At 43.0% G+C, this 12,559-nt stretch overlaps 1 long non-coding RNA gene across 2 annotated transcripts in view; it reads right to left on the bottom strand.

The window, feature by feature from the left end:
* LOC140491386 (uncharacterized) overlaps positions 1-12,559 on the bottom strand; it is a 148,080-nt gene that overhangs the window by 40,711 nt on the left and 94,810 nt on the right. For both annotated transcript variants that reach the window (XR_011963303.1, XR_011963301.1), the window contains exon 3: positions 4,631-4,724. This is a non-coding gene — a long non-coding RNA (uncharacterized lncRNA). The remainder of the gene's footprint in view (positions 1-4,630; positions 4,725-12,559) is intronic.

Below are 12,559 nucleotides of genomic sequence, written 5' to 3'. Positions count from 1 at the left end.
CGCAAGAATCGCTGAAACTCAGGCTAAAGAGACTTTGAGTAACTGATTATACAGTGGCGATGCGAGCGCAGAATTATTTCTGTAGGATTGTATATTAAGTCTTTTGGTGCTTCAGCATGATTTTTAGAATGCTAGGGATGCTTAGGGTTGTGATACTAGCTCTCTTAATATTGGGATTTGTCAAACATTACTTTCATATGTGTTATTAATGATCCCTGAGTCTGATAATCCACAAGTAATAGACCTGATGCATGCAGCTTAGTAAATTGTGGGGATGTAGATAATCAGAGACAGTACAGCAACTCAGAGATATATCTTAAGTCCTACGGGGATGACCTTGGGGATGGTACTTGACATAATCGTCTCATCACAGTACAACGGGCCCCCTTCTGATTGTCCCGATAAAAAGTGTAACCAATATACCTAATGATAAAGAAAACCACATGGCATGAAGCAATTCTGGGGGGGGGGGCACCTATCAGGTATAATTAAATTAAACATTTTGGATATGAATGAAAGCAAACGGGAATGATTTCTCAGGCTGTTGTTTTCGAATTAGTTTAGGAAAGGGAAAACGGACAAAACTACTGGATAATAACAAACAACCTTTCACCCCTCTCGATGACCCTAAGGTGGTAAAAATTATAGCGGTGAAGGACTTGAAACCGACCATCGAAATAGAAACTGGACATGGGGATGCAAATGCCTGGGCTGAATGGGTAAAGTATACTGTAAAAAGTCTGAACAAGAGCAATTGCTATGCATGTGCCTCCGGTAGGCCAGTGGCCCAGGTTGTCCCCTTTTCGCTCGGGTGGAAGCGAGACAGGAAGGGCATGAAATGTATGATAGCCCTGTACCAGGATAAGGCTGCATGGAATGATAGGAACTGTACCTCCCTATCTCTAATGTTCCCTCCCTTGGAGAAGAAAGACTTAAAAGCCCCCCCACCCCCACCACGTTTTCAGCTGCAGTTGGAAATCATGTGTCATGTGTGTGTCAGCAAGGTACAAATCGGTCCAGAGACTTGGGGGAGCTGAAATTATGTACAGAAATTAAAAATGTCACCGACACAGACAAGGGAGGGAACTACTCAGCACTGAAGGTTCCCCAAGCGGATCTGTAGTGGTACTGAGGAGGCAAAATATTGAGACCCACCCTCCCTCCGGATTGGAGAGGGATATGTGCAATTGTACAATTGGCAATTCCATTTACCCTGGCATTTGGGAAGGAAAAGATAGGAGGGAAAAAGGGAAGAAGTAAAAGATCATTATTAGACACCTCTTTTGATCACAGGATTTATCTAGACTCTATAGGAGTCCCTAGAGGGGTACCTGATGAGTTCAAGGCTCGCAACCAGATTGCAGCAGGCTTTGAGTCGGCTGTCTTCTGGTGGCTAACGATTAATAAAAGTGTAGATTGGATAAATTACATTTTCTATAATCAGCAGCAATTTATAAATTATACAAGAGATGCGTTTAAAGGAATAGCAGAACAGCTTGATGCGACAAGTGGGATGGCATGGGAAAATAGAATGGCCCTCGATATGATATTAGCAGAAAAAGGGTGTGTGTGATGTTAGAAGGAAGCTGTTGTACCTTCATTACTAATAATACTGCGCCTGATGGCTCAATTACTCGGGCCTTAAGGGGATTGACTACCTTAGCAGAGGAACTGGCTGAGAATTCAGGAGTAGACACATCTCTCACAGGATGGCTTGAATCATGGTTTGGCAAATGGAAGGGGGTGGTGGTCTCCATCCTTACTTCCCTGACAGTCGTAGCCGGGATATTGGTGGCCGTTGGCTGTTGCATTATATCCTGTATAGGAGGGGTCACTCAGAGACTGATTGAGACAGCTTTAATGAAAAAGATGCCCCTTAGAGGGGATCAGGCAGGAGAACTATATCTATTAAATAATGAGGGGACGAGTGAGACCAGGATGAATGAAGTCTCAGGAATGATGCTCGCAAATTTTGGGGGCGATGCTGAAAGGAAAAAAAATTGCAGAAACAACAATTGAATGTAAAAACAAAAAGGGAGGAATTGTAAGGAAAAGATTATGAAGATTGTTGTCTGCAAGGGTCGCAGGTCTGAATTATGAAGGGGTTATAATTTACAATAAGCTTACACAAGCAGATGATGAGCAGCTATTTCTTGTTTCTGCAAATAAAACCACAGTCAAGAGATCATAAGACCCAGAGCACTCAGGTGGACTAAAAAAAGAGAAGTAACACTCTAGCAAGCACAAACATAGCTAAAATTGGAGAGTGACTCTCTCCACAGAGGGATATGGTGAAATGGTCAGACTGTGTGGTAAAACGGTCAAGCAGACACCTACACTTTGACGTGTACAAGGCCACATAGGGTAAGAAACAAACAAGAGTAGTGGTCGAACTGAGAGTAGTGGGAAATGTAAACGGGGAGGAGCAATGGGAGAAGGCGGGAGAAAAATGCGGATTGGACATATGAACACACCAATGAGATGAGAGGGGGAGGAGTGACCAAAAAATAAATAGTATAAATAATTATGTACTTGTTAAACTAGGTGTGTGTGTGTGTGTGTGTATACGACTGCTTTTGTAAACAGTAGACACCACACCCCTCTTGCAAGAGCATAATAAATGCAACTTCTTCAGATCTTGTCTCGGACTGAAATTATTGATGTGAGTGAGCTTTGTTTCTCACGGAAGCCACTCCTGGCTGGCAGCCCTCGATTGAGTGCACTGTGCAGCAATCCTGGCAGGTCCTGACAGTGAGCAGTATTTCTGCCTTGGATGAGAGGGGGGAGATAGGATGAGTGGGATGCCATAGAGATGTCATGCATAGCTAATGAGGTAAAAACAATGACTGCAGATGCTGGAAACCAGATTCTGGATTAGTGGTGCTGGAAGAGCACAGCAGTTCAGGCAGCATCCGAGGAGCTTTGAAATCGATGTTTCAGGCAAAAGCCCTTCATCAGGAATAAAGGCAGTAAGCCTGAAGCGTGGAGAGATAAGCTAGAGGAGGGTGGGGGTGAGGAGAAAGTAGCATCGAGTACAATGGGTGAGTGGGGGAGGAGACGAAGGTGATATTAGTGGATGTGCAAGTAAAACTTTGATGGATGTGGAAGGCTCCTTTAGGGGCTTGGATAGACTAATCCACTAATATCCACTAATATAATTTATTGTATCCGTTACTCCCGATGCAGGCTCCGCTACATTGGGGAGACTGGGCGCCTCCTAGCAGAGCGTTTTAGGGAACATCTCCAGGACACCCGCACCAATCAACCAAACCGCCCCGTGGCCCAACATTTCAACTCCCCCTCCCACTCTGCTGAGGACATGGAGGTCCTGGGCCTCCTTCACCGCCGCTCCCTCACCACCAGACGCCTGGAGGAAGAACGCCTCATCTTCCACCTCGGAACACTTCAACCCCAGGGCTTCAATGTGGACTTCAAAAGTTTCCTCATTTCCCCTTCCTCCACCTCACCCTAGTTCCAAACTTCCAGCTCAGCACTGACCCCATGACTTGTCCGGACTTGTCCTACCTGCCTACCTCCTTTTCCACCTATCGACTCCACCTTCTCCTCCCAGACCTATCACCTTCATCTCCTCCCCCACTCACCCATTGTACTCTATGCTACTTTCTCCCCACCCCCACCCTCCTCTAGCTTATCTCTCCACGCTTCAGGCTTTATTCCTGATGAAGGGCTTTTGCCCGAAAAGTCGATTTCAAAGCTCCTTGGATGCTGAACTGCTGTGCTCTTCCAGCACCACTAATCCAGAATGCATAGCTAATAATGTGAGTTTTCTGATTACAACATGGGAAATCTTCCTATTGGGATCACAGCAATAATCCTTCTGTGAAACTCACCAAAATTGACACTTAACCACTTTCTGGTAAAACTCAGCCCATACATATTTCAAGAGTACTTCAATGACTATAATGCAGCCTGATGTTCCAAGGAAATGACAAGTGTTATATGAAGGCATATTCAACTTCTTCCATTTTTAATTTGTGACAAAAAGCATTAAAAATATACCAACCTTGATCCCTTAGCGGGTTAATAACTCTAATTGAATCAGACCCAGGCTTGCTGTAGATTTTTTGACTACTCTTCTAAGTTTCCTATCTCATATTAAAATGTATTAACCACACCAGAATATATAATAAAATCAGGAAAAAGGATGGAAATACTCAGCAGCTCAAGCTGCATCTGTGGTGTGAAAAAGAGAGCTGGCCTTTCTGAGGATCTTTTAGAACGTGGACTATGGGCTTCTCTGTTTTATTTGCGATATGTCCATTTTAAGATGGTTGGCACTTTAACCTTTGACTCATTTTTGTCAGGGAGTTGGCAAATAGATCTGATTGTTCCCACCCACTCCTCAGCCCCAGTCACTATGTGGTCTCCTTGAATCTACCTCCCGCTGATTTTTGAATGAATAATCGTTTCCCAACACAATGCCCAGTGGTTCACAGGAAAGGCTTAACACCTCCCCCATTGTAAATTGGAAGACATGCAACATTCCAATGAACAATTCATCAGCCTTGATTGCATATCAAGAACTCCTCCCCCACTCCATCTCGGCTCTTCACTAGATTTTAAACCTTGCATCTCTTGCTTAAAAGTAACACTTGTAAATGAATTGTACCTTAATCAGTAGTCACGTCGAAAGAGATTTATTTTGCACACATTCCGATGTAGATAATAGGCAGAGGAAATGTAGAAGAAGCTGATTACAAATTCTAGAAACGAATAACAAGAATAAAGATAATAGTTAAAACCCCAGTCCAACACCAGCACCTCCACATCGAAGATAATAGTGTTTTCTGTTTTGTACATTTTTATGTTCAAAACATAGTTAGAAACTGAGAAAACTGTAAGTCTGACACGATGAATTGACGCATAATGTGCTGCACGTTAAACGTTTGTTTAAAAAAAACATACTTTATTACCGTGTAGATAAATATGTTCACAGTTTAAATGTAGAATGCAATTTCTTCTATTTTACATATTACAGTGACAAATAAGCAATGCACGGCCTTGCTACTTCTTGCTTTCAGTGCATTCAACATTAGGAAAGATGTACAGGCTTAATGAAAAATCAAACAACAGTTAGTCATTCTAATACCATAGGCATAGGGAGAGGGCTCTGATGACAGATGAACATCATTGAGTGTATGTTCTGAAGAACAGTTATTCTTGAAACTTTCTCTGTCCACAGACGCTGCCACCCTGTTGAGTTTCTGTGTTTGTTTCAGAGTTCCAGAATCTGCAGCATTTTGCTTTTAGTATTGGATATATTGTCTGGAGACAGGTTCTTCTGAGACAGATGTTGAGAATTCTGGAACTGGTATCAATGAGAGTGTTGACACCCCAGTGGTTAAGTGTTTTCAAAAGGAAGTAACATAGGCACTTGAGTGAATTAACTACCAAGACAGAGTGGGGGCAGTAGAACAAACTGGATTGCTCTACAGCCAGCCAGATTGGAATTTGTAGATCTCTGTTGTCTGATGATTATTTCATTCAATCGTTCTTAATTTTGGGCTGGTGAAAAATCCTGAAACACCATCAGACACCAGTACTAAACTGATCCTTACTCTATATATCTGTTTCTTCACTGCCCACTGTATGGGTCAGTCCCTTTACTGTCTCCAGTACATATCTGTCCCTTTACTGCCCGTTGTGTGGCACTGTCCCCTGTAAAGGTCAATAAAATCAGTCCCTTTATTGTCTCCGTATGTGTTTGTGCCTTCTCTGCTGACAGTAAAGGTCAGTCCCTTCACTGCCTGCTCTATGGGTCAGTCCCTTCACTGTCTGCTGTATGGATCTCCCTTTGTTACTTACAGCTTTAATATCTGACTGCTTAGCTTTTGGTCTTTAACTCTTCACAATAGCTCTGAAACTCTACTTATTTACCCCCTCCCTCACCACATTCTCGAGCTGTGCTCCACTATCAATATTTTCACTTGATGGAATCTGTGAAGAATTTTATTTAAAGAAATCCAACTTTAATGAGGGGTAATTTGAGTAAAAGATTTATTTTCTTTTAAATTATGGTTTAAGATATAGTTTACTATACCTGACCACAATCTCAGCATGTTGAAACTTGTGTCTTCTTACAGTTAAAATTCTTGCTTGGAGAGGGAGATAAACATAACAAGTTGCAGAGTAACACACTTTTGTGCTAATGTCAGGAATTTAGCACAGCGTCAGATTTGGCAGATAATCCCAGAGTAGAGTCAAATGGAATTTTTATAAGGCTTGGGGCTACATTATAATCTTAAAAATAAACAATCAAAAAAAGACTAATGAGAAAATATTACTGAATCCCACAGTTGCCATAACTATACACTCTCACAGGGTGAAAATGAGGACTGCAGATGCTGGAGATCAGAGTCAAGATGAGAGTGGTACTGGAAAAGCACGGCAGTATCCTAGGAGCAGGAAAATCGATGTTTCGGGTAAACGCCGTTCATCAGGAATCTATACATTCCCACACCCTGCTTCATGTAAAGACTCTGTTCCACAGATGTTTCTCTGTCTCCGTTGCATCTCTTTCAATGATGCCAACTTCAAAAAAGCCTCCAAATTGTCCACCTTCCTCCTCAACTGAGGACTCCCCACCACTGTGTAGACAGGGCCTTCAGTCATGTCTGAACATCTCCCATACTTTGGCACTCACTCCTTCTCTTCCCACCCATAACACCAGTCCTTACATTCCACCCTGTGGGCATCCAAATCCAAAGGATCAGTAGCCACCATTTCTGTGACCTTCAGCAGGATGTCACCATCAGACATGTTTTCCACTCCCATCCCTTGTTAGCCTTCTGCAGGAACTATTCTCTTTGGCACACCTTGGTCCATTCCTCTTCCACTCCCAACACCTCCCCACTGCCTCATGGCACCTTCCCGTGCAATTGCAGAATGTGTAACACATCCATTTACCTCCTCCTTCCTCACTATCCAAGGGCACTTCACCGGCACTTCATTCAATCTAGTCTAACGTATTCACTGTTCACAATGTGGTCTCCTCTACACTGAGGAGATGAAACACAGAGTCATAGAGATGTACAGCATGGAAACAGACCATTCGGTCCAACTCATTCATGCTGACCAGATATCCCAGCCCAATCTAGTCCCACCTGCCAGCATGTAGCCCATATCCCTCCAAACCCTCCCTATTCATATACTCATCCAAATGCCTTTTAACTGTTGTAGTTGTACTACTTCCTCCACTTCCTCTGGCAGCTCATTCCATAGACATACCACCCTCTGCATGAAAAGGTTGCCCCTCCGGTCTCTTTTATATCTTTCCCCTCTCACCCTAAATCTATGCCCTCTAATTCTGGACTCCACCACCTCATAAAAATAAACTTTGTCTATTTATCCTATTCATGACCTCATAATTTTATAAACCTTTATAAGGTCACCCCTTAGCCTCCGACACCCCAAGCAAAACAGCCTCAGCCTATTTAACCTCTCCCTATAGCTCAAATCCTCCAACCCTGGCAACATCCTTGTAAATCTTTTCTGAACCCTTTCAAGTTTCACAACATATTTTTGAAAGGAAGGAGACCAGAATTGCATGCAATATTCCACCAGTGGCCTAACCAATGTCCAGTACAGTCACAACATGACTGCCCTACTCCTGTACTCAGTACTTTGACCAATAAAGGAAAGCATATCAAATGCCTTCTTCACTATCCTATCTATCAGTGACTCCACTTTCAAGAAGCTATGAACCTGCATTCCAAGGTCTCTTTGTTCAGCAACACTGCCCAGGACCTTACCATTAAGTGTGTAAATCCTGCTAAGATTTGCTTTTCAAAATGCAGCACCTCACATTTATCTAAATTAAACTCCACCTGCCACTTCTCAGCCCATTGGCCCATCTGATCAAGAGCCCATAGTACTCTGAGGTAACCCTCTTCGCTGTCCACTACACCTTCAATTTTGGGTGTCATCTGTAAACTTACGAACTACACCTCTTATGCTCGCATCGAAATCATTTATTTCAATGACAAAAAGTAGTGGACCCAGCACCGATCCTCGTGGCACTCCACTGGTCACAGGCTTCCAGTTTGAAAAACAACCTTCTCCACCACCACCCTCTGTCTTCTACCTTTGAGGGGCCTGTGTGACACTTGCAGAACATCTGTCTTCTGCCCCAAGTAATGACATTGAGCTTCCAGTTGCCTGTGCTACTTCAACACACCACTGTGCTCTGTGACCAACGTCTCTGTTTCAGGCTTGCTGCAGCGCTCCAGTGAAGCTCATCACAACCTGGAAGAACAACATTTCATTTTCCACTTGGGGACCCCTACAACTTTCAGGATTCAATCTCGAGCTCAACAATTTTGAGGCCTGAAGACCTTCTTCCAGTTGTAAGGAAGAGTCACTGGACCCAAAATGTTAACTCTGCTTTCTCTCCACAGATGCTGCCAGAAACTGTTGAGTTTCTCCAGCAATTTCTGCTTTTGTTTCAGATTTCCAGCATCTGCAGCTTTTTCACCACTGTCCAGTATTTCTAGCCACTTTTGTCTGAAGGTCAGTAGAAGTTCCAAGATATGGATCTTGCGCAGCCCATGACAATGCCAACGCATTTACAAAATTGGCTAAAGACTGCAAAAATGGTGGCAAACAAAACATAATTATTGCGGGTCACTAATTTTCCATCTCACTGCTTGACCTTTATTAAACAGCATCACAAAATAGGCAGTGTCCAATTACACCTCTCAACATATGGGAATAGCAAATATTAAGAGAGATTTTGAATTAGATTACCCAAATATATTGAGAGGATCACTGACATATTTAAACCAATTAGACCATTCATTGTAAGAGCCCACTTACTCTCCAGGACCCTGCTCAAGACTCATCAGAGAAAGCTCCCTTAATTTTTCTACTGTTTCAGCAGCAGTAGAGGGTGCCACTTCCTGTAACCAAAACACAACTTTCATTCATCCGTCACAGAGCATAAATGTAATTCAATACCAGCAGGTGCAAAACAATGCTCAAGTTCAGAAGCAGCTGGACGTTGTCCTATTAGAAAGTGTATCAATCAGATAAATAGTGCAGATCTTTCTCAGCTCTGGTTTGGCAGGCTTGGAGATTGTGTGAATGGGCTACTGTGGTAAAATAGCAGAAATTTGCATCGAGGCAGCTTTCCACAGCATTGCATTGGCCAAGATAGATTACTTGTGTTTGGCAAGAAGGTGGATGCCAATTTGCATGATTTAGACCCCATTTTAAGAGTAATGTTACCAGCCTACTGACCATTTTTTAAGGAGAAAGTGAGGACTGCAGATGCTGGAGATCAGAGTCGAAAATTATGGTACTGGAAAAGCACAGCCGGTCGGGCAGCATCCGAGGAGCAGGAGAGTCGATATTTCGAGCATAACTCTTCATCAGGAATGTGGGAGAGGGGCTCAAGGGGGCTGATCCATAAATAGGGGGGGGGGTCAGGCTGGGGGAGGAAAGGTAGCTATGAAGGTGATAGGTGGATGCAGGTGGGGGTTGATGGTGATAGGTCAGAGCGGATAGGTGGCATGGAAGGTAGAACCATTATACCAAGTCTCTGTCTTCTATTAGTTAATCAATCCTCTATTCACATTCCAAAACTATGGGCTCCTAATTTATAAAGTAGCCTAATGTCTGGTGCCTTACCAAATGCCTTCTGAAAATCCAAATCTATTATGTCTAGGGGTGGCATGGTGGCACAGTGGTTAGCACTCCTGCCTCACAGCGCCAGGGACCCGGGTTCGATTCTTACTTCGGGCACCTGTGTGGAGTTTGCACATTCTCCCCTTGTCTGTGTGGGTTTCCTCTCAATGCTCTGGTTTCCTTCCGCAATCCAAAGATGTATAGGTCAGGTGAATTCCCATGCTAAATTGCCCATTGTGCTAGGGGTAAGTATATGGTAAGGAAATGGGTCGGTGTGGACTTATTGGACCGAAGGGCCTGTTTCCATACTGTTGGGAATCTAATCTAATTCATTGCTTCTCTTTTATCCATTCTGCTTGTTGCCTCCTTAAAGAGTTTTAGTGAATTTGTCAGGCATGACTTCATCCACATGAAGCCATGCTGACTCTGCTTGATCATATTATGCATTTCTAAATGTTCTACATCCTTTAAACATAAATGTTTTCTGTCAGCTATACTAAAATATGAAATGAATATTTATAAAATGCATAATAATACACATGTATGCACATTACATCAAATTTTTTCATTATAAATGTAAACATAGGACTTTGTAATGAAAACTACCTACTTGCTATGTAATAATTACAGTTTTTGCGAGTTATAGCAGGTCAGTCTCTCAGTAAAAGCTCCTGAATCTGTAAGGCAGGAGCACTGCTATGTTCCAAACAACTTTTATTATTTAGTTGCAAGAATACATAATACATGCCACATGTATGGTTCGTAATGCCCATATTTTTGATGCTATGGGTGTTGTTTTGTTTGCAAAATTGCCTTGGCAGTACATGTGCACATATCTGGTGTGAGTATTGTGGAGACTACCTTGCAATTAGATAGATTGTTAGTGCAGGGTGTGGGGAGGTTATTCTGAAAGTATGCTGAGTAGGCAGATCTTGACATCAGTCAGGTTTGATGCCCATATGATGCCTGCACTGTTATTTTGGAGCGTAATATACCAACTAACTCAAGCAATTGAACATTCATTCAGCAGCAAAAGCAATCTTCCCTGCACCCTTTCCACCAGCATAATTTAAGAGGATCATTTCAAGTTTGTTGCTGATTGATATCTATTGGCTTTTCCTGAATTTATAGAATTGTAGCAGGCTTGTATTTTTTTAAAGTCCACTAGGAGTAGTGCAGCAGGACTTGAAGGATTTGGTCTTGACATCAAGGATTCTTTGTTGACCAGATGCCTTCCTGCTTAGCAGCATCACATTTCATCCCCCATTGTCTCCAATATGACTGAGAGATGGCACAATAGAGGACAAACTGCTGGAAGCGGGGAGAAGAACTGTCACCAAGAGGATGAAAGTGCTGGTATTTGCAAAATTTTCCAGTTTGCATAAACAAGGTCACTGACGTTGTGCATACAAAATGAGTTGCATATATTTCATTTACAACTACATTTATTGTTAACGCCACTGCTATATGATACAATGATCAATCACATGCAGAACCACAGTGTAGCAATGCCACGTTACTGCAATGCAACAGATCAGCAGCTGGCAGGACAAAGCTGGTGCTGCTCATCCCTTCAAATTACATGGTGGAGTCCTGAGTGCCAGCTCACTGACATAAACTATTCAGAACGTCATTACCTTATGGCAGAATGGGTTATCCCAATATTCCAGCTTAAACAGAGGATTGATGCTGTGAAGAAATGTAATCATGTGAATTCAGATAAAGCAGAAGTAAGTCAGGGATCCACCAGAATGAAAAAAATGGAGGTGGGGAAGAGAAAGATGTGCAGAGCCAGGGGCTGCTATAGGTTCATAGACTCTGTGATCTAGGGGCACCATGCTCAAACAGACTGCAAAATGTTTTCAACGGTACATCCTGGCAGAGAAAGCCATGCTATAGCTGTGCAATATCACCTTTGGTAGTTGCACAGGGAAGTGGTCATCTTGCTGGCCACTTTAGCACTTGCAGCACACTCCAATCATTCTCACTTGTCATTGAGACACAGGCAGATGAAGTGCACAGCTTCACAAAGACTTCAGGCTTCCCCATGGTGCAGGGTGCACTGACTTAGGCTGAGGCTGCCACATGTCTGTTCTGAGATGGTCTGGAACTGGAAGGAATTCCACTCCCCATATAGCCAGCTGATATGAGACCATACCAGGCAGGGCATAAAGTTCACTGTTAGCATTCTGGAAGCAGTCAGTGATACTGGTATTCTGTGGTAATGCACTGTACTTTATACAATTGAATCGTATGTATCAAAGGTGCCCTCTTGATTGATAGGTGCTATTAAATAACCTTCTTCTCCAGCAGCCCCTTCGGATTCAGAATTTCACCTTGGTTTAATAGGTTCTGACGTGGCTGATAAGTCCAATGTGAAAGATGAAGATGTTTCCAAAAATGCAGGTGGTGTTCAATGGGTTGGAATGAATGAGGTGTTTGGAGGTTTGTGTGTTCTCACTGATGCCTCAACTTTGCCTCTTGAGTTCATGATGAAGTCTGTCTTTGGTTTACTCTCAAATGATCCTTTGTTCGGTCACAAGCCAGTGAGTTCCGTGAGTCCAGGAGAATGCTTGACCCTCTCAGAGATACTATGAAGATACCTCTCTCACATTTCTGGAAGGGTCTTACTGCAACCAAGGTTCAATTGGAATGGTTGCTTTTGGAATCTGGTGTCAAGTATCTGAACAATCTTTTCTGTGGACTAAGTATGGCATGTTTGCTAAGCACGCGGTTCATGACCAAAGTGTGCAAGCCACCCACACACGGAGTGATGTGCTGCCAAAAACCATACTATCAGACCAAATGTCAATGGAGAATGGTCCTGACTCCTGTTGGTCAGGTGCCGCTGCCTCTGGTTCCGTGAGGCATGTCTTGCAATAGGTAGAGAAGTATCTCAATTAGTTTGGTGCCA

The sequence above is a fragment of the Chiloscyllium punctatum genome, chromosome 19, assembly GCF_047496795.1.
Source record: "Chiloscyllium punctatum isolate Juve2018m chromosome 19, sChiPun1.3, whole genome shotgun sequence".
Classification (NCBI taxonomy): Eukaryota; Metazoa; Chordata; class Chondrichthyes; order Orectolobiformes; family Hemiscylliidae; genus Chiloscyllium; species Chiloscyllium punctatum.
Note: the sequence above shows the minus strand (reverse complement) of the source record. Positions and strands in the feature narration are given on the sequence as shown.